The following is a 23037-nucleotide window of genomic DNA, read 5'->3' as shown; positions in this document are numbered from 1 at the left end:
AGGTTTTATTGGGGAATTGGGGGAGAGGAACAGCATTGGGGAATCGGGGAAAGGGGAAAGACAAGTTGCTGTCCTTTTGTTCTTCAGTCTAGTTGTGGAGGACGTCGCTTCACTGGCCCATGTTGGTATTATGATCATTGCGCTCTTCCCAGGTGAGGCAGATGGGTCACCGGCCTCTGGAGGGTCCCTCACGGGCAGCTCAGAAAAGCTCATGCCCGCTGCCGGCCAGCCCCACTGCAGCCTGTGCTGTCACTGGCAAGTCACAGCAGCCCAGCTTCAGGTTGAGCTGTTGTTCACCATCTTCGCTGTGGAGGGCAGTGTCACTGGCCCTCATGTGGGATCCGAACGGGGGCCCTGCTGCTCAGAGCTGGTGTCCCAAGCCAACTCCTAACCAACACGCCACTTGGCCGGCCCCAAACACTTCTTGAAAGTTTTACACTTTAACTTTCATGTGTATGTTTTCTTTGTGGAACTAGTGTGCATTTTTGTCCTCTGTTCCATTCCATATCTGGTTTACTTGGATATAAAAGTGATGCGCTGTGTCCCGTTATTGCAGTCAAGTTCACGCTAACGGGAGATGTGCCATGCTAACCCAATGGCTCTGACTGCTCCCCACAGACCCCTCTGCCCCCTGGGGCTGCTCACACTCCTGTATGATGAATATGAGTAGGATACTTTTTTTTTTAATGGAAAAAGAGCAGATTTTGCATCTACCAAGCTTATCCTAAAAAGCAGTGGGAATTCAAAAGCCAGCTGGCCCTACGAAGGCTAAACCTCTAAAATGAACTGAGCCATGCCGACCCTCCAACACGGCCAGCTCTTCTCCACACTCTGGCAGAGAGAAATACCAATCCACGTCTGTGGAGGCCGAGCGATCCATCTTGAACTAAACGAAGCCTGGCTGTTTGGAATGAGGGAGGCAGACTTTCCCTAACTCCATGGACGTTTGCCTCCATCCAGATATGAAACATGGGCCCGTTTATTATTTATCATCTTGTTGATATTTCACCTGCTGCCAGCTCAGCTAAGCCCAGCCAAGTTCCCTCACGGCTGGCCCGGAGGCAGATGATCCCAGAAAAGCAGAATCATCGCCCCCAGAGAACCAGATGGGTGACCTTTCTCCCTCCTGCTCTCCAGGCTAGAGAACAGATCATCAGGCTCTCTGGGTGGCCTGGGATCTTCGCTTCTATAAATGAAAATGTATGAGTTTCTGGCCGATGGTCTGTTTCTCAGAAACATCAATCACACACTCGTCAAATGCCGTCTTTCATGGATTGTACAAGAGGAGCCAGTTTTCCTGTTATCCAAAATCCCTACCACGATGACCTCTCCCTTCTCTCTGACCTCTCCTCAACATGACATGGTCTGAACGTTTTCCTTTGCTTTCCCTCCACCTCCTCCCATGTAGCCATGTGTTTGAAATATGTTAAAGATATTATCACATCTCACATTTTCAATATCATGAGGATAGGCCAATTCGGTCATATTTTAAGTGCCCTCATTTATGGAACATATGGCCAGAGAGGTGCGGATAGGAAGGTGGGGAAAGAAGTATGGCGAATGGAACCGTTTCCCAAGCACGGGGGGTGGGGAGCACGACCTGCAGGATTTCAGAACCTCTGTGTCCCACTCCTGAAATCCCATCTGTTTCCACTCAAGGGATCATCTTGAAATTACTACTTCTTTTCATATGCCATAACATACAGGATTCAAGGGCCAAAACACATCAGCGTGTTTGCAACCAATTGATCCCGTTACTGTCAAAGCTGTGGCATTTTACAAAACAGCAAAGCAGGAGAAGGTTGTATATATTGCGTTTTCATTTTTGCTTCTCTTTAAAACAGACACTCTGATTATAGGGACAGTGAAAGGGGTAGTCATTAACAGCATCATTCATTCACTCGCTTGTTGACTCACTTGTTCTTTCATCCATCCAGCAGCTCATTAATCTATTTCGTGAACCACACATGATGTGTGGGGATGGGACACAGAGATGAAGGTGACTTTGTCCTGAGTCAGTCAGAGACTAAAGGGAATGGGGTGGTCATGCAGCCTGTTAAAAATATGAAAAGCATGTAGAAGTTAACAGGTGTGACAAGCGTACCCACATTTGGGAGGTGGGATAGCTATATTGTGCGGCGCTAGGGAACTCTTACTACAGGAAGCCACCTGTAAGCTGATGTTAAAATTCAGCTGATTTTTCCATGCAAAGTGAATGTTGACATTTCCAGGTCTTAGAATCAGACCATGCAAACATACAGAGGTGTCCACTCGCTCTGGCTACCAAGAGTTCTTTCTGGCCAGAACACAGATGGGAGGAAACCCAACAGATGGAGATTGAGAGGGTGGTTGGAGCCACTTGGAAAGAGCCCAGCTCCTGCTGAAGACTGACAAGTACCTCAACAACTGATATCGGAGTTCCTCTTAGGAAGACAAATTGTGTTTGGTTGGAACAGTCTCCTGAAGAACACACAGTACAGAAACAGACTGCAGGGGCCTGTGTGTCAGATGTGGCCAATCTCAGGGAAGTAGACAAGGTGACTCTAGGTTAAGGATGGAGGATGGGCATATTTACTACCCTGGCAAGGGTGTGGAGGAGTAGAGAATAGAGTGGAAGAAGGTGGGAGGCTCAGTGGACGGTAGAAGAGAAGATTTTAAGAACAAAGGACCAAGAGAGGAACACCAAGTGTCAGAACAAAATGAGGGTGAAAAGGGTAACTATTGCATTGTTCTGTACACCTGAAACTAACAATAAATAAATAAATTAAAAAAAAAAAAGCCATGCACTGAAAAAAAAAAAAACAAAAAAAACCAAAATGGGACTCTGGAGAAGAAGCCTATGTAATACGTAATCACTTCGCCCATTTAGCCAGGGGGATGTATTTCTCTCCATGTTCCCTAATCTTCCCCAAACTCTCCTTTCAGGCCCTTCATCGACTCTTCTGCAATCTTGTGTATGTTTATGGAGAGATAGATCTTCTTTGGGGAAAGTTAGTAAAGGGATGGGGTATATTTTCTGAAACAAAATGTTGTACTGATGAGATTGTAGGTAAAAAACTCAAGCAGGTTCCAATAGAAGTCTCCTGGGAATTTAAAAAAAAAAAATGTCATGGGATGGAAGGCTTTGAACTTCCACAAAATGCATACATGGGGTTTCGATCCAACGTCACTAGATTTTTATGTTACGAGGAGGAGCTGTGGTTGACACTTAAGTTTTGTCAGCAAAGATTAAACTATGGCAGCCGTAGTTGGGAAAGAGTATAGGAAGCAGAGCTGGTCCTTTTCCTATGGAGCTCGGCGTTCAAGGTGGGAGGCAGTTGCACGCATATGTAAAAGAGAAATGAGGAATCTTTGAACCAGGTAGCAGCATTCATCCTTAGCAGAGCCACCTGACTGGTTTTTCTCTGACATCCTGAGAACTACCTGGAAGGCAGGAAACAGATTGTGGGCAGTGATCATGGTGAGATAAAAAGTAATCACCCAAAGATGAAGACTTCCCATAATTCTGGACTACTTTTGACAATCGCTCTTTCCACCCAAACAGTGTGTGTGTGTGTGTGTGTGTGTTTGTGTGTGTGTGTGTGTGTGTGTGTGTGTCATACTCTACTCCAAGATTCAGAACAGTCTTGTGAATATATGATCCTTAGGCTCCTGCTAGTCTTCGTGTTCCCAGGAGTCAGCCAACATATCAATTACCATATATTTGTAGAGACTTTAAAAAATATTGGTTGAATTACTAAGCGCATGCATGAGTTTCTGTGGATTGATAAATAGCAGATTTCCTGCAGAAACGGCCCAAGATGTATTTCTCAGTGATGCATATATTTCCAGCAGATTAGGAAATCGGAGTCATTTCTAATATTTCTGTTCTGCATGGGCAGGCTACTAATACTCGAATCCAATTAAAAAGCATGTGATCAGAGAGCATCCCTCATAAAACTGATGTTTCGCAAACTCAATCAGAAATTTTACTGGGCCTGTGCTTGTATGTAGGCATGTCCCAATTCCTTCTTTGATACACTTCTCACTGCTGCTGAGGGATGGACAATATCATTCCTCTTTTCCCTGAGGGCTTTTGACAATCATCTCTGGGATTTATACTCTGCCCTTTGATTCCTTCTTGGGACCCACACAGCCTCGCTGGTTAGAGAGGGACCAGTTCTGAGACCATTCTGCATTGATTTGCTCTATGATGTGACGAGTCATTTCCCTAACCGATACAGTCTCTGCTTTCCCATCTCTGCACCTGTACGCTTACATCTGGTTATACATGAGCTGCATTTCAGACACATCCTGGTGTCTAAGACCGACATTTACCGCAAGTCAAAGGAGTTATAACAGTCTGGTTTAATGCCCACTAACACCTTCATCAGTGGATTGCCCCGTTGGTTTATTGAGACATATTTCCGAGTGCCTGCTGTTGGCAGACACTGCTCCAGGTTTGAGGGATAGGGCAGTAGCCAAGGCTGCTAGCGTCCTGTGCTGGAGATTGGTTCTGGTGCTGGGTAATGAGTGAGAGTACTGTGGTGTCACGGGGACAACAAGGACTTCAGGTGTGACTCCTGGGTTCAAAGTCTGTTTTTACTACCTGTGATTAGGATGAAGGCTAAGTCACTCTAAGTCTTTGAGTTTCCATCTGTGCAATGGGGGTCCTAACCCCCCAGGAGTGTAATAGGAATACGTAAAAGAACGTTGTCAGAGTCCAGCCAACGGCCGATAGAAAACAGGTGCCCCCGACAGCTGCTCTGTGCCAGGGCCGCCTCCTCAGAGCCGTGGTGTCTCTCCTTGCTCAGCGACCCCCTGGCTCCCTTTCAGGGCCAGCCTTTTTGCATCTGTTGTCAGTTTTACTACTTTCTCTCTCTTGCCTCCATCTAATTGATTCTCCATCCAGCATTTAGAGAGATGTTTTGAAAACATGAACTTGATCATGCCAACCTTGTGATGAAAACCCTTCAGTGGTTTCCCATTTTCTTGGAATAACATTTAAGCAACTCGCCGTGGCCCGTGGCCGGCTCCCCTGCCTGCCCCTCCCCACTCTCCCTTCACCCCCACACTTTCCCCTCACTCTGCTTCCGGCCTTTCTCGGCTGGTTGCCGATTTTCAGAGGGCCAAGTTCATTTCTACCTTAGGGTCTTTACATTGCTCTGCCTTCTGCCAGGAATTCTGTTCCACCCACCACCCACCCTGCCCAGATCTCTGCTTACTTGGCTCTTAGCAAAAAAAAAAAAAAAGAAAAAAGAAACGAAAAAACACCGGCTACTCACAGATCGAGTCACACGATCTAAGACACCCCCAGTCTTAGTCACGATCACATACTGTCCTATCTAAAATTACTTATTCACCGATTTATTTTCTGGCCCCATACAAACATGTTCTTTCTACGGGAATGGAAACAACCAGAAGTCTGTCTGATTCAATGCTGTGTTCCCAGCTCTAGACTGGCACATAGTAGGTCCTCAACAAATAGTTGCTGAGCGATCACATAAAGGATGCTTCGGATTTTGAACACCTTGGCCCAGCTGCCGGGCAACACTGTGCTGGGTTGTCTGAATTCAGCACACACTTAGCCTTAACTCTATTGAAAGAGACACCAGGAAGCAAATAAAAAGAGAGGCAGCTGTGTCTCCAGGAAACACCCATAAGCAAGTACACTCTGCATGAAACAGGCCCCCTCTGGCCTGGCCACAGGAGGTTATTTCCTAGGGTCATGTATGCACGTGGCCTGATTAGAGGGGCCATGCCCCATAAGCTGGTTTCTGCAAAGGCCCACCAGATGCTCAGTTGTGGCTGCAAAGCACCATCACCTTTCCCCCGACCCCTCCTAGGCACTTATGCTGAGGTGATGGGCTGTCACCCCCTTGCCAACAAACTGCTTCTGTCACCTCCTCCTCATGGCCCTTCATCCCTTCCCAGCGTAATTCCCATCTTGCTCGTAAGTCCGCTGAGTGAGTGCAGCTCCATTTGGCTGCCTCGCTGGGCTTTGGCGTAACGTGAATGGGGGACACGGGTAACAGGACACGGGTAAGGGAAGCCTGCTGCTGGGTTTTCTCTTCAGGCTGGCACAGGGCACCAGCTGGAGGAGGGCCGGGCTACGGCTCCATCTCGGTCCCCAGGCTGTGCCCCTCTCTTTGGCCATGGCAGTGCTCCCCCAAACACCCCAGGAAATGAGCAGCCAGGGCCTTCTAGCCCTGAAACAAGCTCAGCCTGTGGGGTGCTGCCTTCACCGACCCCCACCCCAAAGCTGAAGACCTGCCCTTTCAGATACATTTCCATGTGGCTGTCACCCTTCCCAACCTCTGTGCTGTCCTGCAATCCCGAGTCTCAGATGAGTTGTCAACCAGCAGCTCCTGCCTGGAAGCTCAGAATTCCAGGCTGAGTGAAGGATTCTGGGGTGGGAGGGGCGCCATCCTCAGGGACCTTTTCTCATCCATCCCGCGGAGCCAGGCACTGGGGACACTCACAGACCCAAGACTTTAAAGGGACAGGAGATCTCCAGGAATTTCTGCCATTTTCTAACACATTAGCAGGAACGTTCAGAACAGCACCAGGAGTGCCAGGGGCCGTTGGTGTCGTGTTTCTTAGTTTCATTTTAGAGCCTGTAGCTAGTGGGTGATGGTGAAGAAAAGGGGGGAGCAGGAGCGGAGAGGCTGGGGCCTCGCGCCCGCCTAGAACAGAAAGACGCCGGATGAGACAGCTGTGGCAGGAGAAACACCAGCGTCTGGGCACCCACCCAGTTCTTGTCATCATAAGAAAGAAGGTGCCAGAATGTGTCTTCTTTCTCTCTTGTGCTTCGTCCGCACAACCGAGCTCTGCTCAGTGTTTCTGGAGCGGCCTGGCAGGACCCAGGGGAGCTTCGTCTCATCTCACGAAAGACTCCCGGCGCGCTTTCACATGTTCAACTATTACTCTGCACCAGGTTGTTACTCATCAGGAAAGCATCCACAGAAACTCCATCTCTCATCCTACTGATCTCAGGGCACAAAGAGAGTAGATGACAAAGTGCTGGGAAACCACTGAAGATCCCTCCACCTTGTCACCCCCTCCTTTCTTCCCTGAGGCCACCAGGAGGCTGCATTAACACTCTCCTCTGGGCGCAAAAGAACGGAGGAGAACATGGGGTTCTCTAAGCATAGTCAAGACTCACTGATTCGAACAAAGGGGTGAAGGTCAGTGCAGATGAGTGCAAAGCCCAAATTCAGAGTATTTTAAAGGAAATCTATGGACACCATTTTTAAGTGTGTGCAAGTAACGCACAGTTGTAGCTAATGATGTGTTGCCAAAAGGGAGGCCTTTCGGAAACCAGGTAAATACCATTTTTTTAGAAGTTTACTGTTTCTCCATCAATGGCTGGTGAAGACCTGGTGATGGGAGGGTTTTGGAAACACTTTTCTTCTATAATTTCTTATCCGTTTGTGTTGGTTTTACATTATAGTGATTTTTTACTTCATTTCCGTCCAATTTTTTTTTTTTGCCAATTTTTCTTTTGTAAGAGCTAGCATTCATTGAGTGACTAGGAAGTGGCAGGCAGCTATTATTTGTCATTTTGATCTTTACTAAATTCTGCAAAGTAGATAATGTTAGGCCGATGTACCGAGTAGGAAAGTTAAAATGAAATGGTTTGTTTTAGGTCACGAAGTTTATTAAAAAATAAGTAAAGTAAGCCCAATGTCACGTCACCGCCTTTCCCTCCCTCCATAGACTTGCCAAGTGTGTAGGTCAGAGCTGTGCTGCTCTGAGTGTCACATATTTGGGGTTCACTAGGTATTTATTATGGACTGAATGCTGTGTCCCCCCTAGAATTCATGTGTAGAAATTGAATCTTTACACTGACTTGGAGGTGGGGGCCTTTCAGAAGTAACCAGGCCGTGAGGGTGGAAACCTCATGAATGGGACTTGTGCACCCACTCTTCCGTGAGGACAGGTTCCTTGTCTGCAGCCAGGAAGAGGGCTTTTAGCAAAACCTGACGATGCAGGCATCCTGATCTCAGACTTCCAGCCTCCAGAACTGTGAGAAACACATCTTTGTTGTTTATAATCCACTCCATCCCTGGTACTCTGTTACAGCAGCCCAAAATTCATATAGTACTTACTACATCTTTACATGAAAATGTACGAAAAATATGGGCTCAACTATTAATTAAGCTCAGAGGATGTGTTCCTGACTGAGCTGTCTTTCTGATGGCTTCCCAGGCCATTCAGATCTGGATGGTTTTTGTCCCAACGGTAGGTCCAAATGCACCTTCCAACGTCAGGACAAGCGAGACGTTCAGGCACATTGTCTGGTGGTCACTACGGCAGTGCTGCCTTCTGGACTCGGCAGCCATTGAGCAGCTCAAGCCCGAGTGTTGTGTAGACACTGCAGCACTCCCCATACCTCTTCCTTTGTAATCCTTCTGTTGATTTGACCTGGTCTGTATCAGCAACTAGAGTTCTTCAGCAACTCTAACATGCTGAACTAAATCCTTATAATTCTTGCCAGTTACCATTCCCCAACAAGCTAACACTGACCTGTGCTGTAATTACCATGGGAGGACCCGCTCTTAAGTAAACAGGCATTTCAGGTCCGTGATGCAACTCTGCTTGCTTCTAATATTGACAAACCCAAGGGACTTGTCCTTTTGGGGTCACCGCTGTCCAATCTCAGGATGTCTCACATCCAAGTCTACTTTTACTATGACAAGATCCAAAGACTCATAACTCAGTGGATAGGTTTTTACGTTGAATAAAGCATCATCCTTTAATCATGGCTTTGGCCTACACCTAATCAACATTTTGTTAATTTGGATGGGGGAGCCACACACACAAAAAAAATGTTCAAAAAGCTGCAACAACAGCCTGCACATAATGTGAAATTTAACAGGCACACATTTCAATGTAAAAATAAAAACCACCCAGCAATTTCGCACACGAAGTAATGGGGGTGTTTATCAGTAACACATGTGAAAAAGACACAAGAGTTTTAATTGACTTGATGCTCAGTATGAGTCAACCGTATGATGTGCTTGCCAAAACACTAATGCAATTTTGGGCATCAAGAGCAGAAATAGAATCAACCTTTTAGAACAAAAGACAATCATCCCACTCCATTCTGAGCCAACGAGACCACACCTGCAGTGATGGGATGGATTGCGGGACGCACTCATGTCATGGAGTGACCTGGGTGCATCTTGTAACCGTGGTGATGGAAGGACTTTGGGGTGGGGATGGAAGGAAGCCATGACGAGTGTCTGAAAGTATCCACAGGACTCCCACACAGAAGGAGATGCGAAGTTCTCCTCTGTGACCGTATGCACTGGAAATGGAGGGGAGCCCTGGATCAGAGAGCGGGGCCGTTTTCCTTTAGAATGTTCTGAAGTGGAATGGGCTGCGCTGGGAAAAATCAGTTGTCAATGGAACAAATGAAGCAGATGCTGGGTGATCACCTTGAGGGCTTTGTAGAGGAGATTTATGTCTTCGATGAATTAGGATTAAACAAATGAACTGTAGCACGGAGGCGAGCGTCACGATATCCTAGACCATATAACTTGCATGTCGTGGGATAATCATGAATCATGCGTCACGTTTTTCTGTGTTGTCCTCTTATCTCCCTAATTAAAATGGCAGCTCTCTGAAGCCAGGGATGGTGTCCTTCTCAAGGGCCTCTCCTGCTTTCCGCCTGATTCCTTCTAGTGCGTCACCGACATGAATCCACAATTGGTATGTAGAGTGCTGACTGACAGCAGACATCATTGACTCGGGCAGCTAATATGTTCCCCGTTGAAGTACAAAGGTACGTGCTAGGCCAGCCTATGGCATGATGGTCCTGTGGCCTTAAAGTTAGTCCTCTGTGATTTGGGCAAACCACTGTTTGTTCCTCTCATTTGAAAGCACCACGATTCTGTTCCCAAAGATAGACAGTTCTGAGTGATATGGACATGCTGGGAAATCGCCCTATGCCTCAGGTGTCTGTTTGTGAAACAAAGGCATGGGGTTTGCAGGGTCCCTTTCAGTTCTGTCCTCCTGTGAGTTCAGCCATGTGGACGGACTGCCTTTGGAGTTTGGATTAGTTTGTCTGTTTCATATCGGCCCTTCATCTCTCGCTTCCTGTGTGTCTTCGATGACTTTGACGGTCTCAGCTCTGAGCCGAGCATGTTAGCATCACATTCTGAACACAGCGTCTCAAGAACTCTTAAAGATTAAATATGTAGAGAATTATAAATATTTGAAATGCCTTGGGGCTCATGTATGTACTGTCTTTATACAAATCTTTTTGATCTAGTATCTTTTATTTGCTTGCTTGTGTGCTGCCTTCCCCCCCGTTAGAGCATCCGAACCTTTGCAGGCTTTCAGGAGATGGTCCCAGCACCCTAATCCCCTGCCCCCCACACGCACTCGAGGTTGAGGGAAGGGATGAGACACTCACAAGCTCTGATACTGCCACTAACAACAATATGGGGCCTGGACTGTCTTAACAGTTCGCTATTAAAGGTGCAAACTCTGGTTTGGGCATTGCTGTTCGCTTAGGGAAGACTAATAGCTTTACTGACAACCCACTTCCAAGACGACAACCCGTACGTTGCACACATATGTATGTCATGTTTTTCTTGAACATCTATTTCCTAATTTTAATCCATTATAATCCTTTCTTTGGTCACGGTAGTTCTGCCACAAGCATCATGTAAATAGACCCATTTATTTGGTATTTAAAAATTCTACGTTTTCCTTCGTGGCTCGCTTCCCGCTTCTTTCTGCCCTCTCTGTCTTTCTTTCCTCTTTCTGTACTGTATGTCATCCCCAAATGCTTGAAGATGGCTTATAGAAGGGCACGGAGGAAAAGTAAAATTTAAAAAGAAAGAAGTGAAGGAGAAAGGCAACACTGGGTGAGTCCAGGCTAGAAGTGAATACACAGAGTGTGTAGCAGGTGCCACTACTCTCTTGAGCGTTGTGCTGTGTTTTGTATAATAATAGGAAGGAGAGTATCTCTACAAGATGTATTATCAACACATAATAACGTGTCTACAAGATAAAAACAAAGCCATTGATCAGGAGAAGCATAATTACCCTGGACTGAGACCAGAGAGAAATGCAGGGGCCACCATGGACTGTTGTGAACATGGCTTTAAGCACAGTGCTTACAAATAATGCAGCGTTTGTTAGAATGCATTTCAAAGTAGTCCTCAAAGTAAGCATAGCTCTTCATTGAGAGGCATTCTATGCAGGAAGGATGGATGACGGGAAGTGAAGGGGTTGGGGAGAGGGAGAGACAAATGTGTCTGCGACTGTCCTATGTAACCCAAGGATGAATGTTCTGTAGCTGGAAGACTGGGTCTACTATGTTACTTTCAGAGGACTCGCTATAAACTCTGAGGCCCAAACTCTCTCAGAGGCCCAGCGGAGCTCTTGGTAATTGTCAATGGTTCATGGGTTGACATTATAATACCCAACGAGTATAAAATATCAGTGTGCCTATTTGCAGCAAAATCTAGCTGTAAGCATTCGGCAGTCCAGTTTGGATTAAGGTAAAAGTCCACAGGCTTTTTAATTAAAAAAAAAATCAAGTTGTGTTTGATTTCATTTAATACACTCAGTAACACACACACACATGCACGCACACACGCAGATAGCCTAAAATCCATGTCCTGTTTTTGACTTTGCGTCCATCCAACATTAAAAATTCTCCCTTGGATATTTTCTGGATACACTTTAGGACAAAGAACAATTCTCAAGTAACTGAAGAAACTGACTCTCTTGATTTTAACATTAACAAAGCAGCACCGAGGGAGCCACCCAAATGACTTACGTATTTCACATGAAGGTACCTGCCGTTTTCCACCACGAGGGGTGCACTGTCTCTAGATTTCATGAACAAACCAAACGTGATGAGGCCATCCCGAATTCCACAGATAAGTTTCCTGTTGTGGATGGCTGACTTCACATTCCCTACTTAGCGCAACACTCCTCTTAAGGGTTGTGTACTATTCCCACAACATGTCTACGTATTTCCTCAATTGGGGACTATTTAGATTTTTTCCTAATTTCTTTGTATTTTGGTAAAGCTTTGTTCTGTGTTCACGTCCGTAAGCTTTTCTGTGAATCGTGAGCTAATTTTGTAGGATTGGTTTCCGGAAGCAGAATGAATGGAGGAGAGGAGTATGATGGGTCTTGATTTGTGCTGCAGAAGCTTTTCTAAAGGACTGTCCTTGCAGGCCATGCTCGTCTCACACCGCCTGCAGCGGGAGGTCGCACATCCCTGAAGCGCAGTGCATTTCACCTGCGTCTCTTCTGGGCTTTTCATCCGAAACGCATCTGGCCTTGTCCTGTGTGCTCGCTGACAGCAGGCAGAGAGGGACAAGTCCTAGGTGTTCCTTCCCGTTCAGCAGCCTTTCACAGCCCATTTTTCTGCAGTGGCTTTGCCCAGATGGAGTTTCATCCAACAACGCCCCGGTTTTGATACGTGAAGTCACTGATATTTCCTGCTTTGTAATCCCCTTAATTCTTCTGATTTGCTGGTGGGTTGGAAACAGAAAGAAGAAAGAGTTGGCACACAGGAAGCCACGCATGTTTGAAAGGGATTTCCTCTTCGGAAAGCTGGGCGGATTACAGGCTTGGATGGCTCCACCTCCATTCTAGTTGGTTCCATGCGTGGCGGTGATGGTGTCCAGTTCAGCGACCACCTTGTCCAAGTGGCTGGTCAGGATGAGGCTTAGCTCTGAGCTGCTCTTTCAGGCAGCGTGTAGAATGTGCTAATCTGAGAATTGAAACTGTGTGCCAGTCAAAGACCAGTTTCCTGTAGAAAGCTGTAGGTTGGCTCACATGTCCGGCTCTCGCCTTCCCATTTCTAACTACCTGGAAACCTGACACATGCGAGCATGTTTGCTCATCACCAGAAAAAAAAAATCTACCTCTGTGAAATGATGGTTGTTAACGAGACGTAGTATTATAATCATTTCTCAACATTCGGATATGTATCAAATGATCAAATCATTATGTTGCGTGCCTTAAACAATATGCCAATTATAGCTCCATAAAACTGGAAAATAAATAACAATAACCATGCTTGGCGCTTTGAAAAAGAGGCTTGGGACTTAAAAATACCGTGTGGCCCCAAAGGAGCATACTGTGATGTAAGCTCCCATCTCTTTTGCTCAGTTTCTTTCTTTTTTTTTTTTTAATCTTTTCCTTAGAATCTTTGAAGGCCTTAGAGAAAATTTAAAGGAGAGATACAAGATATGAAGCTTCCTATGAGGCCAAGTCTATAAACGTTGTAACCCATAAACTTTTGGGCTTGGGTCACCACATGCGTTCGTATACTCATATCCATGCACCCATGCATTCGTTCATTCGTGCGATACCCATTATGTCTCATTACATGCCAGGTACACATGACTGGCTAAAAACAATATGATTCTTATTCCCAAGAATGTCAAATTCAAGCGAAAGGCAGGGCCATTTATGGTTAACTCCAATATAGAAACTAATGTTTTGAATACTGACCTCTTTCCTTGGAGTCGCCTTTTGTTTTGGGTAGCCTTGGTTTTTAATGTCTTTCTTGGTAATTATTATTGTGATTATGAGTGAAAAGCAGACTTCCCATGAAACAAACATCTCCAGCCACACTGACCTCTGCCTTCGACAAAACCAAGCTCTGTCTTGAGTTTGAGCTTCTGCCCTGTGTCTCCCTCTGTGTGGAACATTTCCACGCTGCTTTTCATGGTTGGCTGCTATAGTTTATGCAGATTCTCCACTTCATTGTAATCTCTTCTGAAAAAGTTATTACCTGATCCAGGTATCTCCCCCACTGCATAAATCAACCGCTACCTACTTCCTAACTGTATTTACTTTTATAGAAATCATCCACATAAATGTTATTGCTTATGTACTACTGAATTCCCAAGTGCCTAGCACAGCGCCTGACACACAGCACATGCAATAATGATTTGTCAAATACATTAACGGATGGATTTCAGGAATACAACAGGTGACCTGAAATATCTCTTCCTACGTTTAGATTTCTTGACAACCTGATGCACTAGATGCTAGGTAACTTTCCTCCTTAATAGCGGGCTGCCAGGGCAGTGTCGTTTTCAGATGTCATGGGCTTTATGGGGAAGGCCTGAGGGTAGAGATGTGTGATCCTCGAAAGGGGTTTGCTTACCTGTAGGCTGAGAGCGAGCGAGAGAAGGTACGTCCGTGAATGGCTGCCCATTTGGCCAAATCCAGGAAAGATGATTGGCGAAAAATTGCCTTCATTCAGGAGGCCACATTGATTGTCAAGGTTTACTGACTGCTGTGCAGTCTGTAGGGGCGAGTCCTGCGAACAATAACAAAGTGATAATGGAGTATTGATTGGGGGAGCACATTTAGGGCCGTTCTGTCTGTTTCCTTGTGGAACCTGGAGTGTCCTCAGGCCATAAGGAGGGTCTGGTCTGGCACCTGCGCCCCCCCCCCATTTCTTTCCTGGAGATGAATTGTGATGCTTATTTAGACCCATCCAGAAAGTGTGGCTATTTCCAATTTTCTCTGGCCCCTTAGGGTCTCTGTGACCTCTCTTCTTCCTCTCTCTTATTGTCTTAAAGGAGCCTTTGAAAATGAGACAGCTTGGCTTAGGAAAGACTTGTGCAAAGCAGGCTTTGAAAGCAGTCAGGCAGGCTGGTTCAGCAGCAGTGGCTATAGTTCAGGGGTGACTGCCAGACGGCTCAGCTATGGCTTACATCCGAGCTCTCACTTCCTCTGCTTTCTCTCTCACTCCTGCCCCCCCAAGCCCCGGACAGATGGAGCGTGTTTGCACAGTGTCAGATGGTTCTGTCTTTTGGCTGGATTGCTAATCAGAGCGCCCTGGGCTGCAGATCCTTGTTTTTCTCTGCAGAACCGAGAAATCGCAGGACCGGAAGTATGGGTACCGGCGCCATGCCCCTCACTTCTTCACGCTTCTGTTTCTGTTCACACCTGGAAAATGTGTCACCTGACAATAGAAAGAGGTGTATACCGTCTCAGAAGTCAGGGCGATAATGAGTGAAGCACCCTGGCCGGAGGGCCCTAAGGTGTGTCATTGGAAACTGGCTCTGTGTCGTCCTAACTGCAAAACCTCACATAGTAGAATAGAAAGGGCAAGGTTTGGGCTTGCATGGTCCTGGTTTAAATTTTAGCTGTCACCTAATTAACAAGGTATTAACAAGTTATTCAGACAAGTTTCTTGTCGCTGAGACACCATTTCCTTGACTGAAAAATAGAATTATGATCCCTCCGTTGCAAAGTGTCTGTAAAACAAACGACAACAAAAAATTACCAACGGCATATTTGGGGCCTTTCATTGGATCTCAACTGCCTAATCTATAAAAGAGGGATTCTTGGGCTCCGACAACCTTTTATATCCGATCGGAAAGGGCAGGTCACTTTATCTGCAGGCTCAGGACACAGATACGCACTATACACTGACAGGTCACAGGAACCTGCATAAAAGGTACTGATTATGTTCCCCAGGTGGCTTCTAATGCTGAGAAACTGGCCATAGTATTTTAAGCTTTATTGACCTCGTGTGTGAAAACATGAGAACTTGGACAAATTCACGATTAGCCTGAGTTTTCATATAAGTGAAACGGGGATAAAAATGTTTTCTACCTAGAGTTAATCGTGAAGATTAAATGAATTCCTTAACTGTCACAGGGTAATCACCCACCAAGTGCTAGGACTTCATTTTCAAAGCAAGAATACTAAAGGCCTAAAATCTGGATATGTGGGATAGACGCTTGATTTTTTCACATGCTAGTTACGGTTACTGACCCTCTTCTCACTTTGGTTTCTTTGCCTGTTAAACAAAAAGTGGTGAAGGACTGGATTATATGATCTCAAAGATTCTTTTTTAATTCTAAGGCTTGGAGCTTATCACAATAAAAAATGCCTCCATAGAAAAATAGTTCAAGGCCCCCTGCTGCACCCCGAATCTTATTTGAGGTAGGCCTCTGAATACAAACTTGGGGCAGAAAGGGCCTACCTGCCTAGATAAACCAATTCACTAATCAACAAACAGACCCTTGTCATCTAACATGCAGAGATGACTGTCATCTACGTATCTTAATCACTGACCTAGCAAGTCATGATCAAGGAAGAGATGTCAAGATTGTTTGTGGAGGAGAAATGGGTCACCAAACAAAGAGCAGGAAGCACATCGCCTTGAGCGATGGGAGCGTGAATGAGTCATATGAGCAAGTCAGAGGCTGAAGGCAGAAAAACCAAGTTCCATTCTGGGCTCCTGGTAAAAACCCGCTGATGTGACAGAGACAAGGCAGGCGATCTTGGAGAACTCAGGGAGGAGAGGGGCTGTTCCATTGACATCTGGGTGACAGGGAAGAACATTACTATTCAGTAAGAACCGACTGCATGGCAGGCATTTTCCCATTCTTGATTTCAGAACCATGCATTTCTCGTAGGAGGAATCGACACGTTTCTTTGTTCTTCCATTCATCCATTCATTCATTCTTTCTTTTTTTCTCCTGTCTAGTTACTTAGTTGAAAAATAGAAAGAATGCAAAATCTGTTTTAGCTTCATGAATACATTGGACATAATATCTTATGACATAGTTGCAAAAACCATGATGGACTTGAGACTAAAATGGTGCAATATTTATGTGACTGTGTAACTGGCTGGATGCTATGTGGGTGGATGGATGGATAAATGTTGACGGCTCGAAGTGAGAGAAGGTTTTCGGGAATAGAGCTGTGAAACTCAGCCTTGGGTCCCGTTTCGTTGAACATCGTCATCTGTTGTGCTCAGTTTTCTGAGCACGTTTTTTAACAGCAATGGGAAAAGTAGAGCTGGTCCAGAGGGGAGTTCTTTTAGTCCCAGCCATTCAGTTACACTCAGGCCATTTCTGCCTCGGGCGTGTGTGCCCCTGATCCTCTCATTGTAACGCTCTGCCTTCTGGATTCTGCGTGGCCGGGTCCGGTCTGGAATCTAGGTTTAAACATAAACGAGGCTTCCCCACAGCACTTCTCTACCTCCATTATTAAAACCTAACCACTCCCTGCCCCCCCCCCACCTACTCACCCCTTCTTGTTACCCTGTTTGATTTTCTCCACTTTGCATTTACCTCTCTGAAATCATCTTCTTGATGTAGTGAAGAGTTCGAATGGGGTATTTTTAATTTCCGGTAGAACTCAAAGGATGAGGGCAGGGTTTGGTCATCTTGCCTCTCCCTATGCTACCCCAATGAGGTACTCAAAATATTTGTGTGTGTGTGTGTGTGTGTGTGTGTGAAAATGAATCATGCAAAGAACAACAGAAGGAAACTGCTAAGGTTAACCTGGGCGAGAGGGCTATAGCGGAGTTGTCTGAAAATGTGTGAACCCATAAAGGGGACTGTGGTATAGGCCTTACACCGGAGGTACAGGACTTACTTAGGATCAGTAAGGGGCGTCTGAGGAGTCTCCCTTTGGCTCCAGATTCGGGGGGAGCTTCCTGCTCATTGGACCGGTCTGAGCAGCATGAAGTTGTGAGAGTCACGTGGTATGTGAACCATTGGAAACTGCATGGCCGCGCACTGGAGAAACGGCTCAGGGCGGCCTTGCGTGGGTGGGAGGCTGCACTAAATGATGTGTAAAGTCCCCTTTGGCTGGACGTGTTCCCACGTCAGTAACACCAGCAGAGAGGCAAAGAATCTTGTGCTTTATTCTGCCGTTGAACCAAAGAGGAACTCCAGCTGCAGAGATAAGCTGAGAGCAAAGCTTGGAACCCCAGAGCAGAGCTGCATTCACTTAGGAGAATGTTCCTTTTTTATTCTCTCATGTTACTGGTGTCACAAGCATGTAGGGGAAAGATAAAACAGGGTGCGAGGGGAGCCTCATTTATGAAAGCAGGATTCCAACATTCTGTTCAGCAAAGGCCCTGATTAGTAGCTCATAAGACATTTCCCTAAGACACATCATTTACCAGATTGCCGGTGTTAATGAGGCTGTTTGGCATCAACCTAATGTACAGCAGTGAGCATTTTTATCACAAAAAGGACAAATCTTCTCTATATAATCAAAGCTCTTGTTCGCAGCAGACTTCTGGTAAATAGTTCTTCATTTCTAAATGGAAGCCACATGCACCATAAAATGTCTCCTGGGGAAAGGTGAGACTTCAGAGCTTGCATGTAACATCAGACATGCCCTCAGAAAATCTCCGAGGACTCTTCGTTTTCATCTCCCTGTGACTTCCAAGATCCTCATAGCAGAGCTCTCCACCGGGAGCCGTGCATGAGCTTGAACTGTTTCCCGTTGGTTACTGTTTTTGTTTGCCTAGAAACCTTGTTTTTAGGTGCTTCCAAAGCATTCTCAGTTGACTATCTCCCCAAGATACCCTTCCCACTCAGCATTACAGTGAGGTGCCCTCATTCTCACCAAAAGCATTTCCAAACACCAGCTCTACCCTGAGGCATCACTGTCCTCTGCCCTCCATGCCCGGTGAGTGGACAAGTCTTGTGTATCTGACATCATCTCCCAGCTAGCATCAGAGGCAGCCCAACACAGGAGGCTTCAAAAACTCAAGTGGCTGGTCTGACCCCTGGAATCCATCCCATCAGAAATGACATGGCTCAAGAATATGAGATGCTAAATCACTAAATGGGAAGGCTAGTTAGGGTTCCTCTGCTCCCCCTTTCAATTTACCTTCCTTTCACACACTCAGGCACACCTACTCTGTAATATTGCTTCTTGGGCACAGCTGGAACTGCCCCTTTCCTTTCCTGTTCTCTCAGACATGAAGATGACATATTTAAATTTTATTTTCACAAATGACTTGTATTCCTTTTTCCCTTGTCCTAAACCAAAGACTTCTGCTAGAATATTCTTCCTACTCCCTCTAATCCCAATAGGAAATTAGCACACTGTACAAGAAGCACCCTTCTTGTCACTTCTCTGGGGGCACAGCAGGGACTGCTCTTATAGTAGAGGGACAGTGTGTCCTGAAGGGGTGGACTATAATTCCAGGTAGCCCTGGGTTCCGATTTCAGCTCTGCTGCGTACCTGCCTGAGAACTTGGGCAGGTTACTTAACTTCGTGATGCACCTGTGTCCTTTATCATTGGTGAATTATCTTGTCCCATTCAGTAGGTTGTCTTTGCAGTATAAGGTCACAGCACAGCTCACTTTCCATTGTTTCATCTGGACCACAGCATTTGAACATGGCTTCTGTCTTCATTCTCTTTCAATTTATCATCCAACTCATTCTTTTCAGTGCTGATACAACTGTCTCCCATAGGGATATCTTTTTTTTTTTTAAGATTTTATTGGGGAATTGGGGAAGGGGAGTAGTGTTGGGGGATTGGGGAAGGGGAACAGCCGAGTTGTCCTTCAGTCTTAGTTGTGGAGGGTGCAGCTAGCTCAGCTCTAAGTCCAGTCGCCATCCAGCTGCTCGTCAGCAGCTCAGCGCAGCTCAGCTCAAGGTGCCATGTTCAATCTTACTTGCAGGTGGGCATAGACCACCATCCCATGTGGGCGTCGAACTGTCAACCTTGTTGTTAGGAGCATGTGCTCTCACCAGCTGAGCCATCCTGCCACCTGTTGGCAGCTCAGCTCAGGCGCAGCTCACTGGCCCATGTGGGAATCGAACCAGTGACCCTGTTGCTCAGAGCTCATGCTCTTAACCAACTGAGCCACACGGCGGGCCCCCCGTCGGGACATCTTTGATTATTTAACTCGTTCATTGCAGTAGTTCCTAAGGGCTTACCAAATAATACTGAATGCCCTTCACATAACGTTTTAGGGTCCTGTAAAGTCTAGCCTCAAGCTACCATTAGCCTCCCAACTTTCATCGTTAGGCTAAAGAACCAATAGGAATGTGTCGTCTGGGGTGGGTGGCAGAGTTGAGAAGCCATAGATAAGAAGAAAGGTATTTCCCTTGGGGATGAGGGGGTAATAGGCTTGCCCTCCCCCTCTCTCCTCGATCCACCACTAACGAATGAAAAGGCAGCATTTCTGTCATCCACAGAGCTTCGCTTTCTAAAAGTTAAAAAGAGTCACTAAAAAGAGATCCTTCTATGATTATTAGTAGGATTACAATGTTAGTGACTTCCTGTAGGGCCCCTGCATTGAAATCTGCAGTGCCAGGCCCGTGGTTAGATTAGATTAGAGCAGGTATTACACGTTGATATCATAGACAGAGCGTTGAACTTGAAATCATAAAAACCAGACTTAATCCTTGGTTGTTGCCGTGCGATGCTGTGAATGTTACCTAACTTTCCCTGTGCCCCGTTAGGTCCATGATAACATGGGTCACATCATAATGGTCTATCTATCTGCCTCACCAAGCTGCTTGAGAAGGAACTGAGGGCATGAGTGGAAAGTGCCTTAAAGAAGAATGACAACGGTAGGCATGAGTCTGTGTTTGCTGCTAGGGATTTTTCAGCCTCTGCCCTAACGTCTCCCGTGATAATGACTGGCACAAACCAGGGTATTGAGACAGAAGACAGTCAAACCAAAAACAGGAGTCCAGAGCGGTCAAATCAACAAAAACAACAGCTAGAGCTAATCAGGGGGGGGAAAAATCATTTCTTGTAAACACAATGATTATTTGATTGTGCATGAGCGGCATAGCTCTTGGCATAATGATGCCGTTTTTATAGTGAAATTGTCGACGATTTCAGCTCTATTTAAAATGCCTGATTAGCACACTGGACTAGAAGTTGGCATATTGGGTCCGTACATGAACTTTCAAATGAAGAGGCCGCGTGTCCTTGGGTGGGTCCCTTCCCCTGCGAGGGGCAGATTTTTCTGAAGAATGAGTGTGCTGCGGTGTTACCCGCTAGGCTCTCCCAGTCTCGTTACTTCCTGGATGTAACGTAGAGAAGCGAGCCCCTCTGTATCTGGGGCATGGGCCGTCTGTTTGAGGCCGACTCAGGGAATTCTGGGCAGCAGAGGAAAAGCAAGATTGCCTGTTCCTTTGCACGGGGAATGCGACCCATCACCCCCGGCGAGGGGCTGCTGGAGAGCGGGCCTTGGGTCCTGCGTTGGTCAAAGCAGCCGTGGCTGGACACCCCATCCATGTTTATCATTAACCATGGCAACAGCGCTTCTACGGTTCTTTCCTCCCTGCTCGGGAGGTCATCAGTCAATTAGGAGCACAGCAGAAACAGAGTGGGAGGAACTTCGTTCTCTGTACCCTCAGTTAGGCTGGCATGGGTGTGGCCCGGTGGTCACTCTCCCCGGTGTGTTCACTGCTTTTGGAATGATGGTGGCACACGGAGGAAGCACCCCTGACGGCCTCCTGTTAGACCCTTTGGGAGTCAGGTACTGGGTGTTGCCTCAAACTGTCTCTACCTTCTCTTCTTCCTTTGCCGTCAATCTTTGTATGTCAAAACTGTGTATGAGGAAAACACAGACTCCTCAAGGCTAATGTATTTAATCGATCTAATTTTCATAGGTGATAAAATGAGCAGCGCTTGACTGGGGGGGCTAGCGCCAAGGAGCTGTCATGCCTCCAGGGGCGCGCTAATTTAAAGGATGCTCTGGCCCGGCCCTTGGGTCTCCAAATCAAATGTCCATTTCACATGGCGATCTCAGATGCCCTGGGTTACAGCTAACACAATCTCCTCTCCCTGCAAGAGGCCTCGCCCCAAAGCCTGGAGGCTTGATGGTGCTAGAGAGAGCGCGCACCACAGAGAAAGCTGTGGGCTGCCAGCCCTGGACTCTAAGGTCAGCAGAGGAGCCATAACCATCATGAAGTGCTGTCTCCTGGGTGAGCCGTGGTCATGGGGGGCGCTGCAGACATGGCTACTTCCGTGTTCACTCAGGCACATGGTGGCACCACGGTATAGGAGTCCCGGGATCTGTGTTCCAGGAGTGCTGACAGCATTCACCCATCTCAAGCAGGCCATTTAATTTAACCCCACTGTGCCTCCGTTCTCCCTGTCTGTGTAGGAAGGTCTTTGTTTCAGGAAGGCACGAGTTGAGGCACTCTTGCTGCCACTCTGGGTTCTGACCCTGTGCCAAATATTGCTACTTGATGCCACTACCCTTCCACACACACGTCCCTTCTGAAAACGGTGCTCCAAAAAAAAATCACTTTTTTGTCTAGTTGAATGGAATAGACACGTGAGATGCAGCCTATCTGAGGTCTTGGATCTAGAAGAGGAATTGTTTGTTTCAATAGAAACAAGGAACCACCAGTGGCACTGGTGTTCTAGGCAATGTTTAGCAACCAACTCTCTAGAAAAAAAAAACAAAAAACAAGGGGGAGCTGATTGGCAGCATTTTTCAGTTTCCATGGTATAAATACTCCAACTTCAGCCATGTCAAGCCAACAATGCAATATCCGCTGGCTGGCAAAACCCCAGCAATTTTGCAAATGGCTCTCGCAAGCTTCTACAAACCATCGCCAACACACTTCTGGCAGTGGCTTCCTCGTCGAGGGGTACCAGAATCTGTAAACTTACTGAAATGGAAGGCAAAACTGTGTCCGTCGCCATCAATGTTTTTGGGTAGCTGATCCCCAGTTTTTTTCTGACGTTTGATGAGTTTATGATCCCAGCTGGGTTAAGAACCACTAAATAGCCAGGGTATAGCTTTGGTAGAGATTACCGTTGGTGGCTGGCCCAACACTGCTTGCCAGTATTTGAGAGATTACCTTTCTTATTCTCCTTGTATTTAAACAAGGGCATGTAACTCATTCTGGCAGGCAAGCCATGTGACATGTCACTTCTAAGGCAGAGGTATGCGTTTGGAATATGTCTGTGTGGGTCTCTCGGTGACTATAGGAAGCAGAGGCCCTGGCAGTCCATACGAGAGCTTACAGACTAGTAAGAAATAACTTTATACTATTCAGTCACTGGGATTGAGGGGGTACATGGGATGCCAGAGAAAAAGCTAAACTATTCTGACTGATACAATTAATAAAGTGCTTTCTGGCCCTTAAATTGTATGAACTTGAATGATCTGAGATGACGGTGGAAATCCTAAATGGATTTGTGAGTCTGTGAATTATCCTTTCCTGGAACCAAGCTCTGCCCTTAGCTGACATCTGAGGCCTGTACTCCAACCGGAGGTTATTTTGCTTTCTTCACTGGTCACAGTTTTTGAAGTCCCC

The 23037-nt window shown here is 46.4% G+C and overlaps 2 long non-coding RNA genes across 2 annotated transcripts in view; one reads left to right on the top strand and one right to left on the bottom strand.

Annotated features, from left to right (window-relative positions):
• The window catches only part of LOC109394774 (uncharacterized), a 75598-nt gene that overhangs the window by 12116 nt on the left and 40445 nt on the right, over nucleotides 1-23037 (bottom strand). The window contains exon 2 of the long non-coding RNA XR_002126509.1: nucleotides 14135-14290. This is a non-coding gene — a long non-coding RNA (uncharacterized LOC109394774). The remainder of the gene's footprint in view (nucleotides 1-14134; nucleotides 14291-23037) is intronic.
• The window catches only part of LOC109394773 (uncharacterized), a 280777-nt gene that overhangs the window by 242557 nt on the left and 15183 nt on the right, over nucleotides 1-23037 (top strand). The window lies entirely within an intron of this gene.

The sequence above is a fragment of the Hipposideros armiger genome, unplaced genomic scaffold (genome assembly GCF_001890085.2).
Source record: "Hipposideros armiger isolate ML-2016 unplaced genomic scaffold, ASM189008v1 scaffold_436, whole genome shotgun sequence".
Classification (NCBI taxonomy): domain Eukaryota; kingdom Metazoa; phylum Chordata; class Mammalia; order Chiroptera; family Hipposideridae; genus Hipposideros; species Hipposideros armiger.
Note: the sequence above shows the minus strand (reverse complement) of the source record. Positions and strands in the feature narration are given on the sequence as shown.